This window comes from Colossoma macropomum, unplaced genomic scaffold (assembly GCF_904425465.1).
Source record: "Colossoma macropomum unplaced genomic scaffold, Colossoma_macropomum, whole genome shotgun sequence".
In the NCBI taxonomy this organism is placed as follows: domain Eukaryota; kingdom Metazoa; phylum Chordata; class Actinopteri; order Characiformes; family Serrasalmidae; genus Colossoma; species Colossoma macropomum.
This window is the reverse complement of record NW_023494802.1, coordinates 72,283-92,679: the sequence shown is the minus strand read 5'-3', so window position 1 is coordinate 92,679 and position 20,397 is coordinate 72,283. Positions and strand designations below refer to the sequence as shown.

The following is a 20,397-nucleotide window of genomic DNA, read 5'->3' as shown; positions in this document are numbered from 1 at the left end:
GGTGGGGCAGGGCGTGGTAGGGCTGCTGACGCCTTTACTGTAGCAGTGTGTGGGTTTAGTAGGTGTTTATCCTGACCTGGTGTGACTATAATAAAGAAAAGTAACTGATCCAGTTATGATGGTAGTCAATTATCGCAGTATGTTACATTGCATTATAAAGAAGTGAGGCCACATTGTTTTTGGTCCAGATGTGGATTGAGTTGATTTGGAGTTGATTTATACTGACCTGATGTGGCACTTATAATGAGAAGTAATTATTTTTAAATCCATTCAGTTTTATTTTTAGTCTGTGCTTTCAGAATGGTACTTAAGTTTCATAATATTTTCAGCATGGATTCTGTTGATTTGGAGATGATTAATACTATAATAATGAAAAGTAACAGAACGTATCCAGCTTTGTTATACATTTGTTATATAAAGTGTATTGCAAAAATCATCGTAAAAAATCATCATACAGTTTCACAATACGCAATAAATATGGAACGATTCACCTGAAAACTCATCACGCAATGTAATAAGCTGGAACTGTTGAAAAAATTACTAGTGCCCCATTTAAGTTCCACATATTGCACTGCTCTAAATTCAGTTAGACATGATTATTGTCCTTTTGGTAATAAAACATGCAGGTGATAAGTGTTCTGTAAGTACTGTTGATATCCATGATATGCAGTAAAACACATTGTGGCACATTTTATCACGATAAAGAATAAATATCATCTTTTTGCCCGGCCCTAATTCAACATATATGTTGAAATATACTGACAACATATAACAATACGTTTAATCTCCATGTGGGATAATGGATGGATGCAAGAGATCCATGTTGTTTTTGGTCGAAATGTTGATTTGGAGGTAATTATACTGATCTGGTTTGACAGCAATAATGACAAGTAATTGATTCTAAATGCATTCAATTCTATTTTTACTCTGGTGAATGCTAGAATGATATAGAAGCTCCTTAATGAATGAAGAGAGTGCACATTGTTTTTGGTCCCAGTGTGCACTGTGTTGATTCAAAGCTGGTATGACAGTAATCATAACAGAAAATTAATAGGTTTAAAATGCATGTATTTCTGTTTTTGGTGAGCGATTGCAGAATGATATAAAAGGTATATACTATATGTGTTCAAAATGCATCAAAATGCATGATATTTCTACTTATTGGATTTTATATTTCCATGGAAAATATTGGATGGATGTCATGTTGTTGTTGGTACAGATTCAAATAACTTGTTAACAGTGTTAACAGTATAAAACAAACATTAATTGAATGTATTTATTCTTCATTGAAAAAAATATCATCTCCATGAGAGGGAAAAAAATCATCAAAGAGAATGGCTGGAGCTCGCCAGCAGACAGAGAAGGGAGGGGCAGGCTGCTACAAAGACACAGAGAGAGAGAGAGAGAGAGAGAGAGAGAGAGAGAGAGAGAGAGAGAGAGGTGATGTCATCTCTAGGCAGAAGCGAATCAGAAAACGGAAAAGAGGGAAGGGAGGAGAAAGAGGGGGATGCTGAAGAGAGAGAGAAATAGAGAGAGAGGGTGTGTTTTTTCCATCACTGCAGCATCATAGCAGAAGGTGCAGTCTACCCATTGGATGGTGGGAGCAGTAGAGAGAGAGAGAGAGAGAAAGGTGTGTCTCACTAGAAGAAAGGACAAGACACCTATAAAGGTAAGGCCTGTTCTGATTAATACTTCGGAGACTGTCAAACCACATCTGTTCACATGTTTATGAGCGGAGCAGGTGCTAAGTATCCAAGAAAACACACCTTCCGTGTGTGCGTGTGTGTGTGTGTGTCTGTGTGTGTGTGTGTGTTTGTGTGTGAGGCGTAGGCTTGGCGCACTGAAGAAGGAGATTGTGTATGTGGAAGTGTATACTAAGGTGAACTGATTTTTATCTGTATTTATGTTCAATAATGTGGACTGTATGGCTGTTAATATTTAATAATGCAGATTATTGTATGGCTATTAATAGTTAATAATGTGGTGCGCAGGCAGGAAGACCTTTTTCGCTATAAATAAAATATGATCAGTAGGGAGATAGCACAAATGGTCACTAAAGACAGACATATTGAGAAATTCAGCATTTATTTTTGATTAGCTCTTGTATTTTAGAACAGCAGGGTGGTACACACTCCATCTAACTTGTTCTTGGGCGAGAGAGCATGTGTATGTGTTTGAGAGGAAGAGAGAGAGGCATAGGCTTGGCCCTCCATAAAGGTGAATTATATTTATATAGCATGATGTCCTGCAGTGTAAGTATATGTAGAAGGGAAATAATTAATGATTGGATGCATAGTGTATAGATTAAAAAGTAGAAAGTTGTTGGGGGAGGGAGACACATGGTAGGCTTTTTCGTGTGGATGAAGGCTCTTCTTTTCGCTGGAAAATACGTGTACAGCAGCATGGGCCATAACTCCTGCATGATAAAGGGCGGATCACACTACATCTGTCTAAAGCAGCACAATATGCACTAAATGTTTCATTTTTATCCTTTCATACATGCTGATGTTTCATAACATTATGCTGTGAACATTCTCATATCCATGCAGGATGAGGTATATATAGGTAATTATACTGGACTTACAACCCATGCTGTTGTGCATGCGTGTGTGTGTGTGTTGTTTTTTTTTTTTGGATTGAGGTTAAATGATATGGCACGAGATGTCGTAGAAACCTGGAAGTTTCTAGAGCAGTTTTCCAGTTCTGGAAAACGCCTAAAATATTTACAATTTGATGAAATGTCCTGGAAAGTTTGGTAAAATTCTGGAAAAGTGTACACTTTGTCCATTAAAACTCTGATGTGCAAATTCTAGCCTATTTTCCCAATCATAGTTTGGAATGCTATAGTGTTGCATACTGAAAGATACGTGGGCACTGCTTCGGAACGCCTATTGAGTGCGGCTACTTGCAGCATGAAACGTTCAGCTTTAATACTTTGGTGTGACTTTCTATTCAACAATGATTGATTAAGCATTGGTTTGTATGAGTGTGTGTGTCAGTATGTCAGTCAGTAAGTGACTGTTAGGGGTTTATATTGTTTTATTGCAGGTGTTTACTTTGTTCAGGAAGTCGGTAGTTGTGCTTCGTTTTATGACCTTTCATGAGCAACAACTGCTTTGTATATAAATTATGGAGATTGTCCAGGAAAAATGATTTCCTAAAAAGAGTGGAACCCTGTACTGTGACCTAAATTAATCTTGATAACGATAAATATCGTCATATTGCCCAGCTCTGCTTGGTGAATGCATTTCAGTGTTTGTGACAAAAAGAAATGCATTAAATTTACTTGATTTAAGAACAATAACTTGGTTGATGTAATATATTGTATTCATGTGGAAATGATGTACACATTTGAGCAGTATATTAAAGTTTATTCAGTGTGTTACTCTTGCAGTGCATACAGTTTAGAGCATGCAGACTTACTGTGACACAACAGCTGCAAGCCTGCTTAATCAGTTCCAGTATAAATACTGGACTGTATGCAAAAGGTTGATTTTGTTGCTGCTCTACCGGTGACACATTTCTCTACAAGGCGCCAGTTCTAATTGTTTGCTGAGTTTATTATATTACAAAAAAATAAAATGGAAAATATGCCTTAACTTTGTGCAGTATGTGCCATTACTGGCAACATACTGTTTTTATTCCTGATATGTTGAATTCAGCAAATAGTAATCGTGCAATAAAATGTGCAAAGCTCGCTAAGAAGAGCAACAACACATGAAATGTAACCGGGGTGCACAAACTTTGGCTGGAGATAACAACTATACTCAAAATAAAGATGCACAAGAGCTATCTTAGACTTTTTTATGATAACAAAGGTTGCTTTTAATGTCTCCAGTATCAGCTGTCATATATATTAATATAGTCATAAAACACACTTAATGATTGTTATACACACTACAGCTGAAATGTGGTTCTATCTGTGTGCATATATGTATGTTGTTAAGAGGTTAAAGTTCATTTTAGGCTCTTTCTCTGTCTACCACTCCAAGTACAAATCTATATTATTCTCATCCTTTATACATCAGGTGGCTATATAATCTATAGAGGATATAATGTTAACACAGAAAAATCAATACTATGCAAAACTGTTTCAAAGTTTTCTGCATTACTTATTAATGATAATGTATTTGGGTTTTAATGTCTCCATTATCAGTTTATCAGCATTAGATGTCCTTAATGTTTTTGTCTAATGTCTAATGTGTTTAATCAGTATCAGAAAGAGATGCGGTGTCTGAATTCCAAAAGCAATTCTAATGCATGAATTTGAAATACTAAATATATTCTGATTAAAGGAGCGGTTAACAGAGCTTAAGGAGTGAAAGGACTGAAAAACAGAATAAAAGTGGCTGATGTACGTGCATAGGTTATATATACATGCTGTGTATATGAATAAAAACGCCAAACAACACCAGCAAGTTGGTGAAGGAATGTAGTATCCCATCAGTCACCTGTAAAGATCTGCAGGTTCTTTAGTAGTTTTGACAGCATTTCCACTCACATTAGGCCATAAGCTGTGAAGAGACACTGCAGGAAGATCCAGGAAATAAAGTACTAAAGGAATAGTTTAGTCAAAAAAGATCACGTTGAATGCAAACAAATGGACAGAGATTAGCATGGTGCAAATGATACATTGCCTTCCATTCATTGTTAGCCATGTTAGCTTATTTAGTCAGCATATTCCATTAACGTTTAAACATATACTACTTTTTTTTTTCTTTAACGTCTGTTTGTGCTTTGTGTTTTGCATCTGCTCTCAGTATCTCATCTTCACTGTTTTATCACATCATAACATCAGTTTTGGGTAAAACATTTTTATGACATTTTTTCCTTTTTCCCCTTTCTGCTTCTTTCTCATACTTCTTCTCAACCTTTGTCCATGTCGTTACAATCGTCTAATTCTGAATTGCTCTCTTTTTTCTTTTTTTTCTGCTGACAGAATGAGGCCTTTATACTGAAATATGAGAGGAATTCTCTTTTTCTCTCTTTCATAATATTTCTGAAGTGAATGGAAACAGAATTTCACATAGTGTCCTGTTCAGTATTTGAGAATGCTTCTGTGTTTTGAGGCAAAAGTCTCATAAATATATGTGTGTATTGTATCTCATTCAAAAAGCAGTCCAGGCTGAGACACACTATGTAACTTCACTGTCAAAGCACAGAGCTAAACGTCTGTAGGCTGAATAGGCAGATATATTTAAATAGATTTGTTTATGTGACATCACAAAGACTAGCTGTTTTTCCAGCTTAGTTTCCATTTATAAACTGTATGGACTGGTGAGTGAGCATTACATTTAGAAACTTTAACAATGTTTACATACTACATGAAACTCTTTTATTAAAAAAGCTACGCAAGTTAAGAGCTTAGAATCATCTACAGCTCTATTCATCATTCATAAAGTTCATAGCATCATATCAAAATCACTTTATGCATTTACTGGCAATGTAGTTTATTTTGTATTATTGAAACAGTGAATTTAAATTCTTGACTGCTAATGCGTGTGCAGTTTTACAAAAGTTACAGTAATCATCAGTATCCACTTTTATTTCAGTAGTTATAAAACAGACTCTCATCCTTCTTGACTTTGGAAATGTATGAGGCTCAGTAGGAGTGGTCATGTATTTTTGGGTGAATTTTGTAATACTTGCTTCCAGGTATAGGTTTCTATTAGTAGTAGCTGTACTACTAGTATATTAAGCTTGTTTTGTACCATTTCCTGAGTGTTTTTTAACATTTTAGTTGTTGGTCTATATGTTGTTGTTTATAAGCAAAGACAAAAGCATCGTTCTTCAGTATTCCATATCTTGTAGGTTTCAGCTAGTATTTTGAAGCTGATGATGATCCAGCCAGACTTTATTATTGGTCTTTACTCTTTTATCTCTTGTCTTATCTCTGAGCTGAACCACATTTGAGCAGGAAGCTGGTGTAAAATCAGCCCCTCAGGGGGAAGGGGATTGGGGTTATAGGGGTCACACCCTTATAGCATCTCTGGATTAATTGACTTGCTCCTGTGGTAAATCATCGCAGACTCCGCCTCTTTACAACAGCATTGATGTGAGTATGTGTTTTTGTTTGTTTTGTTGTTCTTTTTTTGGAAAGGCATGTGACAAGTTCTTGGACTCGTGAGTTATAGAAAGGAAGACATCGATATGAGAATTGTGGGCCGATATTTTTCATGTCTGTTGTACATATCTGCCGAAGTGTATACATAAACATTTATAAAGTGTTATTTACTTACCGCTACGGAGAAGTTTATTACTGTAGGGTTGTAACATTATTAAACTGCAGACATTTTAGCATCTAAAACATTCTGTTCTTTTAGAGTTCAGTAAATACATCATCAAGATTTATTTGTAATAGCCAAATCTAAACATCGGTCAGATATTTTTCTTTTTAAGCAAAGATTTGCTGATACCGATATGATCCCGATATTATCAGTCATCTCAAAATAATAAAAATAACAATAGTAGTAGTAGTAGTAATAGTAATAATAATAATAATAATTATTATTATTAATAATTAAATAATAATCATGTGTCTTGAGACACATGAAATTGTGCAGTTGCTTCATAGTGACATCCAACCCACCAATGACAAACGGGCTAAAAAAACATTAAAAACACTGTGTGCATGTGTGTGTGAGTGCAAGACGAAAGAGTGGGAGCCTACGAGGGAAAAAGCCAGAAAGAAGTAAATACATTCGCATTGATGTGCTGAGTGTGTGTGTGGGATGTGAATACACATACTGAGTGGAAAGATGCAGGAAAGATTTGCTTGCATTTACCTAATTTGTGCTTCCTGGAAGAAGGGCATGTATGATTGACAGCTATGACGTGTTCATTAGTTGCTTAATGAGAGGGAATTAGCAGTGTTGCTTGTGAACACACTCAAACACACTGACAGAAGTAATCTCATTACACACACTGGATGTTGCTGTTGTGCACTAAATTAAGACACTGAATGTGAAGCCACGGTTTTAAAGATTTAAACCTTCGGCATCACTAAAAGCGTGAGACACTGTAACTGATTGGAAAACAAAATTCAATGGCATTCGGTGTGTTTATAGATTTTAACTGGCTCGATCTGTCTCACTGACACACAGACATTTATTAGCATCTAAGTGATGTGTTTACGAGCCTGGAGGACTAAAACGTTTCATAATGTTCACTTAAAAATCAAATTTACATCTTCCTTACACCAACTCTACTCGATCACCGAAGACATGTTTGGTGTGTGATGTTTGCTTCTTCACTGTATCACTGCTCAACTTCAAATGATATAGGAACTGATTACATGGCTTTTCTTGAGTTGACTAACTCAAAAATTCTTCCAGCTACCAGTTTCCAGGTTTGCATCTCAGTTAGATAAACAAAACTGAATTTGTGTTTATTTACTCAGTTTCCCCACTAGCTGGCACTCCTTCTATCAAACATGTCCATCTGGTATATCTTCCTCTTGGGCTTCCGGAAATGGACAGCTGTGGAATTGCTGGGATTCAAACTCACAATCTCCTGATGTCGGCATCAATTATCAGACAGTTGTACCATATGAGACGATGCCATACTTTGAAGTTAAAACAACAAATACTTTCCCCAGTGTATTAAACATTTGTAGACACAAAATCTGAGTTGCTTCATGTGTTCCTGAGTGGTGCAGTGGGCTAAGCTGTCATCCCAACTGGAGGTTGTGAGTTTGAACGCCAGCAATGCCTTAGCCAGCTGTAAGTGTGTACCCAAGAGGAAAAATGTCTAGCGGGGTTGTGTGATGGAAAGAGTCCTGGCAGGTGGGGAAGTTGAGTATAAAAGACATGTTCATTTAATTTAACCTTAACTGAGATGCAGAACTAAAGAATTAGAAGAATTTTTGAGTCAACTAATAAGTTTGAGTTGTGTGAACTCTTGTGTCCTCAAGTTGAGTCCACTTCATTCAAGAAAAGCCATGTAATCAATCCTATTTCATTCTGAGTGGGGCTGACCTTTTATTTCTAACAGTGTTCAGTTGTAACATGGGAGCTGTAAAGCTAAAGTAGCTAACAAGTAATATAAGCTTTTACCCCACCAGTTTGCACAGTGCTAACATTGCATGCTAGAATTTCTTTAAACCATGTGGAGCTGTCCTGTTTCTCTAATAGACTTGATTATGCTGTTTATGACACTGTATGACCCACTGTTACCCACTGTTATCCATAAACATGGACTAAAGTCCTCACATACCTCTGGTTTCAAGATGGCTACTGATGTTTTTAGCTATGCAACGTATAGCTCATAGCCTCGTAGCTCCTTTGTAAAACTATTGAACCAAGTTCAGACATCAAACATGTCTTGGCTGATCGACTGTGTAAATTTGATTTGATTCTTGGCAGAATTTTCTCAGGTTGTCTTAGGTGAATTTTATAAAATGCTAAGGTCGAAAAAAATGTGTTAGATTTTTTTGCCAAATTATTGCTTATACCTCAGCTTGTAGTGGAAATAATGTAGGATTGTTTTGTTTAGTGTTGGGAAAGATGTTGTGGTAACCTTGTGTTCAAGACTAACATGAAAACATGTTCTGTGCTAAATTGGGCTAACGTGCTAACCTGTGCTAAAGGGCGATATATTTATGTAGTTATCAAAACCACACTTAATAATACATGTTTATTAGAGAATCCTTAAAAGGGCCAGGGCAGCCCCAAAGTTTTTCTACACACTTCTTTGATCTAAGATTAGCTCAACCAGTTTGCATTGAAGTCCCTGTAGTTATCAAATAATAAGCTTTCATGTATGTAATAAGCCTGGGATTTTAAGGTGTTACTCTATTAAATTGTAAATAACCAATAGGGGTTATAGTGTACTCCAAATAAACAGAGACTGTACGTCTAGAAAAGCAGATATTTTCTATATTATGAGTTACTTATGACCGCTGGGATAGGCTCCAGCCCCCCCCCCCGTAACCCAGAAGGATAAGCAGCTTAGAAAATGTGTGTGTGTGTGTGCGTGTTATGTATTAAGGAAACAATCCCACTAAGACTAATATTTAAACAAAAATCAAAACATGCAGAAGATGCCGAAATTCAAAAAATAAATGTAAATTAACTGACCTCCATAATAAACTTAAAACTGGCTACCATGTCCATCTCTTTCTAAGCTACAAACATTAAGTCTGATAAAGGATATTAGAAGTGTGGCTGACTCTGTGTGAGATTGTTTGTTTGTTTTTGTTTCTGTTTAGGTTTTGCTTCCAAGATCTCTGAGCAGTTTATATCTTAGCAGACAAATACACATCCCCCATCAGGTGAAGAATCTTTAAAAATAGAAAACAAACCTTGGAGACACAGTAATCCTCCCTGTTTAGACATGACGAGTTTAAGCTGTGGTGACTGTGCTGCTTCATCACTGAAACCTTGGTATTTCAGAACAGCAGAAGTCAGTAGATTAGATTTAGTCACGTAAACCTGGTGTCTCTCACAGGCCAGTCGATGGAGGGTGACATTTGAGCAGCAGCTCTGAGCGGCAGAAACAGCCGGATAAGGTGAGCTTAAGGGTCAACTGTCAGGGTCCTGATCGGCTACTAGGCATTTAAGTCAAGTCAAGAGGCTTTTATTGTCATTCCATCTATGTACAAGTAAACAGTGAAGCGAAATTACGTTGCTCCAGGAACAAGGTGCAAATGTGCAGACATAAGTGTGCAAAACATTAAACTAGAAATAATACAATAAATAGGATAATTAAAACAAACCTTAGACACAGTAAACAGACCGGACAGTGCAGCGCCAACAAGTGAAAAGATATTTACCATGCTGTGATATGTGAGAATACGCAGTCAGATTATAACATACATAGCACAGCAGTTACTGAGGTAGGATATGTACAGTACCTGATTAGAACACAGTGATAGCAGCAATGTTCCAGATAATGCAAGTAAAGCATCAAAAAGAGGTGTGTGTGTGTGTGTGTGAGGGGTTTAGCAGCAGTGAAAAAAGTCTGCGTGAGGGATGGATGGGGTCGTCCACAATGCTGGTGGCTTTGCGGATGCAGCGTGTGGTGTAGATGTCCATGATGGAGGGGAGAGAGACCCTGATGATCTTCTCAGCTGTCCTCACTATTCGCTGTAGGGTCTTGCAGTCGGAGGCGGTGCAATTCCCAAAGCAGGCCGTGATGCAGCTGCTGAAGATGCTCTCCACAGTCCCCCTGTAGAACATGGTGAGGATGGGAGGGGGAAGATGAGCTTTCTTCAGTCTCTGCAGGAAGTAGAGGCACTGCTGGGCTCTCTTGGCTTGGCTTGGATTTAATTAATTTTAACTCTGCTTTTCTGTATGGACGTTTTGTTTTTTAGGAGCCAGAAAATGTATATATTGTCACCGTCGAAATAAAGCCTCATATCTCTATTTTAATCATGTTTTGTTTTTGTTAACTTAATTAAAAAATTCCAGCTTCTCTTTACATTTGCATGTAAATTTTAGTTCTGTTTTATTTCAAATTCAACTTTACCTTCACATATAACTGTAGTGAACTCAGTGAAGGAATGTTCAAAGATATTTTTATGTAAATAAGAAAATATATTTTACTCTATCTTTATCTTTTAAACTTACAGGTTTTAGTTTTGGATTTTTTCACAGCTATATTTTCATTTACAATTTCATTAAACACCCATTAAATTCTTACTATACTGTAGACTGTTAAGGGATAATAGGACATTCAGTGTGTTTTGTTTCAAGTTTCCTTGTTATCAGAGGTTGTGTGAGAGCCAAATCCAATCACAGTACAAACCCAAGCAAGCTTTTGATGCATTATGCAATTTCAAGTGAACTGGAGACTGCAGGCTGTAAGGCGTTACTAATAAGAGTCTATTAGAGGAAAGATTAGGGAGGAAACAAGTTGTAGACTTGCAGTGTTTTAAAGGCACAAAGCTGTCTAATTTATAATGATGGAATGTTGTTGTAAAAGTATGGACACTTTCTTTTTGGAGACAGCTTACCAGACTTGATTTGCAGATGAATAAATCTTACGGATGTTGTGATTTCAGAAGACTACAGCAGATATAACGTTGGACGTTTGATTGATGCAAAGTTTTTGTTGGTCTGTTGTTAACCAGAGTAGTAATCTATTAATTGAAGCGACTCAGATTTTAATAGGGTGGGCCATGACAAAAACACAAAATCACAATACTTTGATATGTAACTAACAGGGCTGCATAAACACCAGTGATTATGTTTCTACATATTATGACTGTAAAACACGTTTATGTGACAATTAGCATGCATTATTTTGACCGAAATCATTTACCTTTGATTTAACTTAACATATAACTTAATTTCATTTGGAACTGTGATTGGTCAAAATACTCATAACTCACAAGAAAAACACTGATTGAGGGCTCATTTGCATATTGCGGCATTCTCCAATATCGATATTGCAAAAGGCTAGTATTGCTGTAATGATTTACAAATGCTATGCTGAGCAGCCCTGCGAGCTAATGTGTAAGTAGGATGGATTCAGTTAATAACTTTGATTAGTGCCTCACTGCAATATGGCTTTATTAGAGTTGAGCTAAGCTGTGTTTTTCCTGATGAAAGATGTGTTTATTTAATGTATGAGATTATTGCTAGGCAGCTACTGTTTTTGGCTCATATATTGGTTTATAAATCCAAAAAAGCTTGCAGAGTCTTCCTCACTTTTCTGCCTCCTCGGCCATCATTGTCTTTTTCTCCTTCTCTTTCTCGGAATGTCGTCATATTTCCCAAAGCTCTCCAGCTGCCTCCATTTATTTATAGAACTGTGGATTTGGTTTCATTTGCTCTGAATGTGTAGATGCACTAATGCTGGCTTGCGTTCTGTAGGAGATTGTGTGCCAGTTATTGGCAGAGGAAATGGCAAAAATGCACTGTGAATTTTTTTTATAAATGTTCAATATGTATCACAATATTTAGTTTGTAAGGTTTGAACAGACAAAATACACCAGTGAAACAACAGAGCTGCATTGAGTATGAGCACAGTGATGTTTTAATCACAATTAAGAATTGTTAAAGTTGGAGTTTACTATGCAGTCACTGTTTGTTGTTGTTTACAGGTTCTCTATAATTGGTCTAAGTCTCCTTTTTATGATCTATGCAGTTGTTCAGTGCTTTAGAAAAACTGACCCTAAACAATATATGTTCAGAAAGGCCTATTGTGATGTTATCATGATAACCATAACATATTGTTTTATTGCTGACCTTTAGTGCCTGTCATGTCCTGGTCACCTTGTTGAGTGTCAAGTTTTTTTTTAACAACTTGTCAGTGTTGCTAAAGAAAGTCACCATGAAGTGTTTGAAATGTGCCTTGAGGTCCCTGATAAATATTACCTCCCTGTCCCCTGTAACATGTCACTTATAATCTGTCATCGAGCCATTTACTCTCTCTTCAGTCAACATAATCACATCAGACCATGAACAAGCCATAAGTACACATCAGCAAGTGTCACTACACGGCCTGCTGTATGAAAACCTGTAAGATCTCTTGACCACTTGAACTGTAAGGGTCAGTATGTGGGCCCATACTTCAATTTCTCATTCCAATGAACAATTAATACTGGCAAAATAATAAGTCTTAAGATGAATAACAGAATAATATCACTAATTAACACTGATTGACACCAAGACCACAAAAAATGTCAACTGCACTAAAGAGATAAGAGTTAAGTACCGTAGCTTTTGAGGTCAGTGAACTTCTAATAGTGAGTTAACAGAACAATAACCGGTGGCAAACATTTTGTCAGCTAATTATTTAAAGTTCATGGAGCTCAGTAAAATGAGCAGACAGATTAGTATCTTTTTTAAGATAAAATGTCAAATATTTTTTTACACTGTGTGGGTCATGTTACATCTTGATCAATTCTTGAATGAATCACGCAGCACCCCTTCATGAAGCAACACTTGATAAATGCACTCTTCAAATTTCTGCTGTTGTCTTTAAATTAGATTTATGCATATCTTTTGAGTTGTATCTCCTTTCGAGGTTCACGTGTCAGGCTCCAGTCCTCGCAGGCCAAACCACTGCAGATTTGAGCACACTGCCTCATGAAACACACCTGATTCAGCTCATCAGCTGATTAGCAAGACCTTCATGAACTGAATTTAGAGCGTTAGATGAGGGTAAATGCTGATCTCCGCAGCACTTTGGCCCAGAAGGTCCCCAGTTTCACATGCCTGCTCTAGGGTGCACACATGGTGCTTTTCTATGTATTTTCTAATCAGATTCTCTTCTAGGGATGCACAATTATATGAGAATCATATCGGCATCAGCAAATGCCAATATGCAAAACATAACATCAGACAGATATTCAGATTTGACTGATATTTTAAACATATTTGATGAAGAGCATCATGTGCTGCATCCCTGCTGTCTTTGAAATATACAGAAGCATGTTTATATTTTTAGAAACATATATTCTGTCTATAAAAAATAAATGTTACAATTCTCACCATGTTTCAATTTCTGATGATTGCTCAGTAGAGGTGAACTTCAGATTTGAATCTCATTCTTTTTTATCACTGTAGTATCATATTACCTACTGATCTATCTCTTCCAGTACTTTAATTAACTCTTTTAACGACCGGCTGCATATTTATTTAATGACTTTTGGTTGTCGCTTACACACTCTTGATAGGAATGATACATGTGAATTTCCATGCATATAAAAAGGTTAATTAATAGCATTAATGTAATCAGCTTAATAGCTTAATTGTAAGGGGCATTTCACATTCGATTCTGTGCCAAGTTCGGTGTGTGATCAATACGTTTGAAAGAGTAGCTCTGAAGTCAAGAGACTGAGAACAGGGTCAGTTTAGGACAGTGCAGCACCATCCAAACAAGCTACAGTCATATTATCAGATATGCCATATCACATAACTGCTGTACTTCATGTGGTTAGAGTGCACTATCATATAGCATTGACAGTTAAATTACACATCATATTTTGCAGTTTTCTTTTTGAAGTCCAGCTAACAAATTATTCAAAGTGGAGTTTGAAAAGGATATTTAAATATATAGCATAGAAATTAAATCCACCTTTTTCCCTTGCTAATTAGTTCATATTTTTAATGTTACATGTTACCTTTGGTTATTAAAAGCACTATACAGATATATTAATAAAAAATAATAACAGTGTTAATAAAAATCACTTTTATTATTATAATATGTATTTAAAGCTGAGCAATAAAGGAGTTGTACAAAGATGCAGCAGATTCTTTCGAATATCACACAGTCATTTGGAACAGAGCAAAAGATACAGCAGTAGAGAGAGAGTGAGAGAGAGAGAGAGAGAGAGAGAGAGAGAGAGAGAGGTGTGGTCTGAGTGGGGGATGGTAAAATTGGGGGATGGTGAAAAGAAAAATTGCCGTGTGCTGCAGGAGTCGGCTGGTTGCTATGGCGACTGGAGAAGAGGGAGAGGCATCTACACCTTACACACACACACACACACACACACACACACACACAGAAAAAATGCATACATATTTATTATTTGTCATTTCCATAGACTTTATGAAACTCACTGATAAAATCTGCATATTTAATACCCTGCATATTAAAATCATACGTACTTCAGTGAACAATTTTATAAATAGATTAATTATATTTAACCTTCTTTTGTTTCTGAAAGTTAACAGAATAAATTAAAATCCATTAAACTCCTGGCAGGTGCATATACTTTTTAGCCAAGAAATGGTATTTTTTATTAATTTCATTTTTTTATTTTTTAATTGAGACTTTGGGGGATAAACTCATAGGAATGCAAAACAGTGAACTTTCTAGGTCTTCTCCAATGAGGATTGATACCAAATCATAAGTTTTCTAACGCGTCTAGGGGTATTCCCAGACGAAATGATGCTTGTCGGTGTAATTTTTGTATTTTTATGTAGTGTGTTTATGCTAATGTAATGCTAATATGACCCACTTCAATGAAAACTGATACCTGAAAGTGGCCTATTTAATGAAATTAGTTAATTTCTGACTTTTGAGCTGAGCTGACGCTCCAGAGTTAGCAAACTCTGCAAATTATCATCTTATAACTATTTTGTGAATTTCACTAAAGCAGATCAATTAATGTTGTTGAAAATAAAGTTATGAGGATCATATTTTTGTCTAACATTTAAATGTCAGGCAGCTCCTAATAGCAAGTGGAAGGAGGGCAGGAGCAAATTAAGTCTATTACGCCTCAGGAAGATCGTATTTCATTAAGTACAAATCTCCCCACTGAGCTTTCTGACCTCAAATAAAAAAAGGGAAAAAAAACATCCTGGATACCATTACACTCTTCAATACCTCTTACTCAGACAGAGAGAGAGTGAAATCCAGTCCATTATCATGGTAAGAGCTGAGCAGATAGCCAATCTGACACATGGGAATGGAAAATAAAAACGACCCACCAAACTATCAGGCTGCAGCTATTACTGATGCATGAGTACAGCACTTTACAGTAAAACTGTAGTTACAGTGCTTTACAGTTCACCTTTACAGTTACAGAACTTTAAAGTTCAACTTTATAATTACAGCACTTTACAGTTACAGCACTTTACAGAAGAATCTTAGTTGGAGTACTTTACACTTCAGCTTTACATTTGCAGCACTTTACTGTTAAACTTTACAGTTGCAGCACTTCACAGTTCAACTTTACAGTTACTGCAGTTTACAGGAGAATCTTATTTAGAGCACTTTAACTTAACAGTTGCAGCACTTTACAGTTAACTGTACAGTTACAGTATCTTACAGAAGAATCTTAGAGGAGAATCTTAGACAACTTTAAACTTAAACTTTACAGTTACAGCACTTTACAGGAGAATTTTCGTTACAGCACTTTACAGTTTGACTTTATCTACACCACTTTACAAAAGTGTTACAGTTACTTTTTACAGTTACATCACTTCACAGTAAACATTTGCTTTTAAAACACTTTACAGTAAAACTACACATAATTCTATTTGTTCTAAATGTTCTCCCCAACATTTTCTCATGTCTAACATAACTTAATAGTAATTATAATAAGATGAAAAACAAATATCATTAATGTTATTATTGACATAAACTAACAAGCTCTCCAAAGTTTTGTGTCCTTCACAAACAATCAGCACTTATTTCAGAGTGGTGCATCAGTAAAATGGCCTTCATTGAGGCCTCATTGCTAACTGGAGCTGTTCAAGCTCGCACAGGCAGGATATGCTTCTTGGTTTTGCCAGTAGAAACAGCCAGTGTATGTGTGCATGAGTGGCAGGAAGAGAGAGAGAGCGTTTTTCATATGGCCACTGTGCCTGAGAGACAGTTGAACAGGCAGACAGTGGGTGGAAGTCTCTTACAGGATACGGTGTGGGGGGGGTGAATTACACATTTATATTATCTGCTCCTTCCAGGAAGTGCTTTGGCAAGAGCTGCCTGTTCGTGCTGAAGCTTTTCAGAGATTTGGCATAAACAGAGTTTCACTGGAATGATGGAATGGCACAAAGGCCCTTTGGATTTCACCCTCTAGAGTGTGTGTGTGTGTGTGTGTGTGTGTAATTTCATGGTAATAATGTCTGATATCAGGCTAAGTGTTCACAGTGTTTTATTATTTTGTATATTTAAAGTATTTTTTTTAAATACTTTAAATACATTTAAAACTAGATTTTTAAAGTGTATTAACCAACATGAGTTTACTGCTTTGATTTTGTATGTAAAAAGCAATGCAGTTGCATTAGAAGGGCACATTAGTGTAGTAGGTGAGGTATAGAACTGTGCGGCGTTCAGCTGATTATAGCTCTGCTGTGCCGCTTGTAGCTGCTACAACTTACTGCAGTTGTTAGATTTCATTGGAGTATGTTGGGCTGAGGCAAATAAATATTAATAAAAGAAAACAGTAAATACATTCAGTAAGACACATCATGGGACTCATGGGAAAAGTTGATGCTGTAATGTGTTGAGTGATGTTTATTTGTTAGCCATGTAGCTAATACTGTTTTTAGCATGTATGCTAGCAGAATGAGTGTTTTTTGTTTATATTTTCTCTCAAAAAACATTCTGCTTTGCTCGACACTACAAATGATTGTAACTGTGGACAACAGTGTGATGTGTTGTTTTGATAGTACAACCAGTATGAGCTACTAAGTAAACACTGTTAGGAAGTCTTTTTTAGGCTTGTTTTTCTAAGAAAAGACATAACAATTAAATTGTTAATCGCGATTATTTATATCGCAACTAATCATCCTTTAAAATTTCATCATCATGATGGGCCTAATGCCAACTCCAGCTTGGTGTGTATTGTTTGGCAGTTTTGGTATCAATTTTTATTAGCTTTTGTAAAATCTCTTGCATTAGAACGCTCTGAGCTTGAGAGATATGGAGGTTAAATGGATCCACCAATCAAGCTGATCTTCTCCTCGTAGCATTTTCTGGAGAATTCTGTCTAAAGATAGAGATAGAGATAGAGATAGAGATGGAGGGAGAGATATCTAAAGTTTCCATAGTTATTTTAGTCTGTTTTGCTTGGTCATCACCCACCTTCAGGGTTATAGCTGCAGAGATGGAGATATCTAAAGTTTCCCCATATCTTTTAATGGTCATTCTGGTCTGTTTTGCTTGGTTGGTTGTAGCTGCAGCAACGGTAAAGAGACAAGCTCTATCAGAGCATAGTCAGAGTTACAGCTTGCCTACCAGTACGGCAACGGGGCTTTCCTAATAATGTAATTGAATACTGTGAATTGAATTGAAAATCATGGCTAATCCACCTTTTTAGGCTTGTTTTTAGGAAAAGACAATTAACTTGTTATTATTTATATCACAATCAATCATCAGCTTGACAGTTTTGGCAGCCATTTTTATTAGTTTTTGTAAAACCACACGTTGGAATATTCTGAACTTGAGAGATAGGCAGGTTAAACGGACGCACCAATCAAGCTGATCTTCTCCTCAGAGCATTTTCTGGAGAAATCTATCAAAAGATAGAGAGATCTAAGTTTCCACATATCCTTTCATCGTTTACGTGGTCATTCTTGTCTGTTATGCTTGGTCTTCACCGACCTGCTGGGTTGTACTTTCAGCAACGACGAAGAGACGATCTCTATCACAGCACACTCAGAGTTACAGCTTGCCTACCAGAACGGTGTCTGGGCTTCTTAATGACATAATCGATTACTATGCATTGAATTGAACCTACAAAATTTGTGCAATTATTTAAGCTTATAGTTTGCATGATGCCAATTTTGTGTTAGAAGTTTCCTAAAAATTATATGATTGTAGATAATTGTAGCGGTATCAAATTGGTAATAAAAGGAAAAAGAATGGTAACAAACCATTTTTAGCCTCAAAGTTGCAGTGCTAAAACTAAAGAAGCAAACATGTCTTGACTAATTGACCACATTTATAATAAGGGCAGTGTAATAATTTTACAGTTTCAATTCTTGCACATATAATGCATAGAATGCAATATCAAAACCATCAATTACAGTCTATTATACTTTTGTCTTTTCAATACAGTCTCTTTCATTGATATTTATCCAGTTGACGTCTGTTTCTTTGCTAGTTGCTGCTTCATTAGCATCTAAAATGCATCCAAATTAAGGGATGGTCTTAGTTGTGAAGGAAACGTTTCGTTTGTAGGGTATAATCACCCCGATGAGAAATCTTTTGAATTTGGAGGAGGACATGTTGTGACAGGTTGAGAGTAAATTAGGCAGGTTGTAAATGTTTGGGTTGTCATGGAGAAGCGTGTCCTAATGAAGAGATAGGCTGAAAGAAAGACACAGTGAAGGGGGAGGCCTCATCGTCCCTTTCTTTTGTTCGGCGGGGCCCTTTTAGGGTCACCAGATTACGCATGGTTATTAAGTTATCGGAGAAAATGTCCATGGGGAATAAGAGGCTCATTATAACGCAGCCGGTCGTGGGGCTTGTGGAATAATGGGGAGTGTGTTTCACGCGTCACTGTCTCTGGATAGAAAACACACCGGGCTCAAGCAGACAGCGCCAGAATTGCTCACTGTCACGGTTTCGGGTTGTGATACAAGGCAGTGACATCATACACCTGCTTGGGATGTGTGACATCATAAGAGACAGAATTACCACAATACCGCAGTAGGTTGTTCAGTTGCAAGGCTGTTTTGATAAAGGTCTGTATAGCTCTCTTTCAAGCATCCCTTATTTAGTGTCTTTGAAACAGTCTCAATGACACAAAACTAGGCATCTGAGTGCAGCCTATCAGAGTGAATGGACAAGGAGCGGCAGGCCTTATGTTCTGGACACATCCAACATGATGGATTGGGTTGACACTAAAATTTAGAGAGATACTCTAGGAATAATTGGATTATTACTCTTCATGTAAAACAGTCATCCGGATTGTATTTAGGACTGTCAAATACTGTAAAGTTAAAAGAAAAAGTATCAGAATGGAGAGCAATGAAATGTTTCATGAGTGATCAAATATTGTTGCAGAACTGTTTTGAATGTTGGCATTGTTAGAGACTGAAGTGCTTGTCAAGGCTGTTTTTGACTTGTTGGCCAATGAAATACACAAAACATTAAGCAGGATCTGGAGTTCTAGTAATGACTGGTTCATTGGCCTCAGGACTCCTGATCCTGTTCGAGGTTTTGTGTATTTTTAAAATCTGTAAATTCAACAACACATGCATGCAGGCACTACCGGTCAAAGGTTTAAGCAAATACACTGGAAAAGAAGACACTGTTACCAAACTTTTTCTGTGAACTCATCCTTCTGACAGACATTGCACATGCAATCCTACTAGCACACATAAATACAATGTGTATTTCGTAGCTGTCATATCAAAACCCTGCAACTCCATTTTTTGTTTTCATTTTTTGACACCATTTAAAAACACCAGTGGCTCTTTACATTATGTGAACATTTCATGATGAATGGACCAGTAGAAATGGAACAGTAGTCCAAAGTAACTTGGAATAAAATCATGCATTAATATAAGGCTTGGCGATACAGCAAAAATATCATGTCGTGGTACCTGAGGAGATGCAATATATGTCACAATATATTTTTTTTTTTTAGGTTTGCAAACAAGTTGGAATGAACAACATGCACCAGAAACTATAGAACTAGAACTATAACAACTATAGAAACTGTGTACAATATTTTTTTTTATTAAACATTTGCAAAAACAAACTATTTAAGAAAAAACAGGACAATATATATAAAACACAGGCACACTTTTCCAGCATCTGCCCTGGTTAGGAGTGGATGTAAGACCTTGTGCTGAAACACAGTAATGGGTGGTCCTGTGGGACATGATGAAGGTTGAGGTTCCACTTCAGTGGGGCAAAGGTCATAGAGGATGTCTCGAGATGCTGATTGAAGGGATATCACCTTTCGAACTTAAAAAAGGGATGAAATTCAAGGTTATACAATTCCACTTATTATCCAAGTCTGTCTAATTCAATCATTGTGATGCA

At 36.7% G+C, this 20,397-nt stretch overlaps 1 protein-coding gene across 1 annotated transcript in view; it reads left to right on the top strand.

Moving 5' to 3' along the window:
• Positions 1-42: 42 nt before the first annotated feature.
• The window catches only part of l1camb (L1 cell adhesion molecule, paralog b), a 67,338-nt gene continuing 46,983 nt past the window's right edge, over positions 43-20,397 (top strand). Inside the window, 1 exon segment of the mRNA XM_036590748.1 lies at positions 43-1,669. The gene's annotated coding sequence lies outside the window, so the exon portion shown is untranslated.